General features: G+C 52.7%; 1 protein-coding gene and 1 long non-coding RNA gene across 3 annotated transcripts in view; one reads left to right on the top strand and one right to left on the bottom strand.

The window, feature by feature from the left end:
• The window catches only part of FANCA (FA complementation group A), an 84,977-nt gene that overhangs the window by 70,035 nt on the left and 12,179 nt on the right, over positions 1-2,763 (top strand). The gene's annotated exons all lie outside the window — the stretch shown is intronic.
• Positions 666-2,703, bottom strand: LOC108292842. Of its 2 annotated transcripts, none has more exons than XR_005197627.1 (2): positions 1,338-2,703; positions 666-915 (listed from the first exon to the last, which is right to left on the bottom strand). It is a non-coding gene; the product is annotated as an uncharacterized LOC108292842 (long non-coding RNA). The 2 variants fall into 2 exon arrangements; XR_005197626.1 differs by having other exon boundaries at positions 666-894.

Here is a 2,763-nt window from a genome sequence, read left to right as displayed (position 1 = left end):
AACCTCTGCCTCCCAAGTTTAAGCGTTTCTCCTGTCTCAGCCTCCTGAGTAGCTGGGATTACAGGCGTCCGCCACCACGCCTAGCTAATTTTTGGGTTTTTAGTAGAGACAGAGTTTCACCATGTTGGCCAGTCTGGTCTCGAACTCCTGACCTCAGGTGATCTGCCTGCCTCGGTCTCTCAAAGTGTTGGGATTACAGGCATGAACCGCCACACCCAGCCATGCTTTACTCTTGAAAGCGACATTAGCAGCCCTTCACACAGCAGAGGTCAGAGAGCCTGTGGAGTTGGAAGACTGGGGACTCTTCTGTTTCATACGATGATTGGGCACCTGCACAGGCTGCTGGATTTTATGTCCAAGGCGGAAGCTCAAGCAGAACACAGCAGAGTGTCCTCTCCTTAAGGCAGAGTGCCCTTTTGGTCCACGTTTCTGTCACACTCAGAAATTTCCAGTGAGCTCTGGGGTTCTTTAGGAGCAGTCTGCAGAGTGAGGCCCCTGTTCGGCCTCCATGTCCGCTGCCTGCACCTGCCCCTGCATCTGTCCCTGCACCTTTGGAAGGGCATTTGCAGGCCTATTTTACATGATGATACGTGTCTGGTGCAATTCTTAAAAGTTCCTGAATTTAGAAGACGTGGGAAAGGAAGGAGATACCATGAAGCATATAGTTTTGCATACTGGGAAAATTTACTTACAAATTAGAAAAATGTCCCACAGAAAAAGAGACCCAAGACCCCAGACCTCATCTTGACCTTTGCTGTTGGTGTCTGTCCTTACAACTGTCCAAGGTAGAGTGAATGGGGAGTGCAGACAGTGTGGGCATCCCCCTGGGTGTCACAGGAGACAGGCTGTGATGGGACATGGGTACTCACGTGTTCTGTGTCTGCATCTGGATCTCTACAGGTAGACAGCACATACCTGTGTGTCAGTCAGCAGGTGTTCACTGGTGCTGGCCACCCGTGTGTTTTCGGTGCCAGGTCCCTTTCTGTTCCTGTTCTAGCACTGGGGCCTCCCAACTCTTTAGCCAGATGCCTTCCCCAGACCCGCCTGGCTCCTCCTCAGTGAGGCCATTTGATTCTTCTTCTTAATCGTTGTTATCAGTGAGACAGTGTCTTACTTTGTCACCCAGGCTAGAGGACAGTGGTGCAGTCTAGCTCATTGCAGCCTTGACTTCCTGGGCTTGCGTGATCCTCACACCGTGTGTTGCCCAGGCTTGTCTGGAACTCCTGGGCCCAAGTGAACCACCCATCTCCGTCTCCCAAATTGCTGATTACAGGTGTGAGCCACTGCACCTGACCTTTATTCTTCTTTAAAAAATACAGCCTTTCCCATACCACTACCTGTGTGCTTGGTGCTTCTCCTCACGGGAAAGGGCCCAGTCACAATGCTCTCTGCCTGGCCTGCAGAAGCGGGACGCCATGTTCACTGCTGCATCCTCCCACCTGAAGGAGGGCAGGGCAAGATTTCTCTTGAGCGCAGAGGAGCTATGAAAGTCTCTTCCCCAGTCAGCTCAGACCTCAAACCTCACACAGAGGTATAAAAGCCACAGTGGCCCAGCCTCGGGCAAATGCCACCTCGATGGAGCTCCCTGGGCGTTCTCAGGAGCAGCCACAGGAGCAGCCTGGGGCAGAAATGGCATCTGCTGATGGCTGCGTTGGCAGAGTGCTCAGCCTCTTTCCTCTGTAGCCCCCACGCTGGGCTAGAACCAGAGCTGGGAGTGGGGAAGGTGCAGTGCAGCCGGCCCTGCAGGGTGGGGTGGTGCTCTTTGTGGGACAGGGTTCTCCAGACTGGGTTGTGAAAGTGAGGAAAGCATTTGCTGTCATCGGAAATATTTAAAAGAATAGGATGCACGCTCTTAGGAAGGTCCGCAATGGAAATTCACACCATTTCATCAGACTGAGCACCCTTTGCATTTAGAAAGTTATATTCATTTTCTTTACAAATGTCTATGTCTTAAAAAACACTGAAAATGTTCCAGAATTAGGGAGGCTTATGAGCTGTGCTGGCAGAATGTGTGCGGGAAGTGGCCTGGACCCTCAGGGAATGCCCCCCGTCTCGCAGCTAGCAGGGTAGTCAGAGCTGTGGCCACTGCGGTGAGGGAAGAAGCAGCGTGTACAAGTGCCCACGGTTGCGTTCACGGTCGAGGCCCTGTGTGTGTGATTGACCTCACACTGTCCAGACACAAATCACACACATGCACACGCCTGTCTATAGGGAGAGCCAATGCGTGGGGACAGAATGGGTGACATCGGTCACGATGGCTCACACCTCATCGCAGCACTTTGGGAGGCTGAAGTGGGCAGATTAATTGAGGTCAGGGCCTCAAGACCACTTGGCCAACATGGTGAAACCCCGTCTCTACTAAAAATTCAAAAAACTACTTGGGCGTGGTGAGGTGTACCTACAGTCCCAGCTCCCAGCTGCTGAGGAGGCTGAGGGAAGAGAATCCACTGAGCTTGAGAGGACAAGGCCGCAGTGAGCTGAGACTGCACTGCTGCATGCCAGTCTCGGCAACCAGAGTGAGATGCTGTCTCAGAAAGAAAAAGACTTGGGAGGCAGAAACGATGTGGGGCAGAATGTTAGCCAGAGGTGGATCTGGGTGGAGGGCACATGGGCGTCCTTGCTGTGTTCTGTGTTTGTTTTTATGAGAGAATCTTGCTCTGTTGCCCAGGCTGGAGTGCAGTGGCACGATCTCGGCTCACTGCAGCTTCTGCCTTCCGGGTTCAAGTGATTCTCCTGCCTCAGCCTCCCGGCTAATTTTTTTTT

This window comes from Cebus imitator, unplaced genomic scaffold (genome assembly GCF_001604975.1).
Source record: "Cebus imitator isolate Cc_AM_T3 unplaced genomic scaffold, Cebus_imitator-1.0 Scaffold509, whole genome shotgun sequence".
NCBI classification, from domain to species: Eukaryota; Metazoa; Chordata; class Mammalia; order Primates; family Cebidae; genus Cebus; species Cebus imitator.
This window is presented reverse-complemented; position numbering and strand designations above follow the sequence as displayed.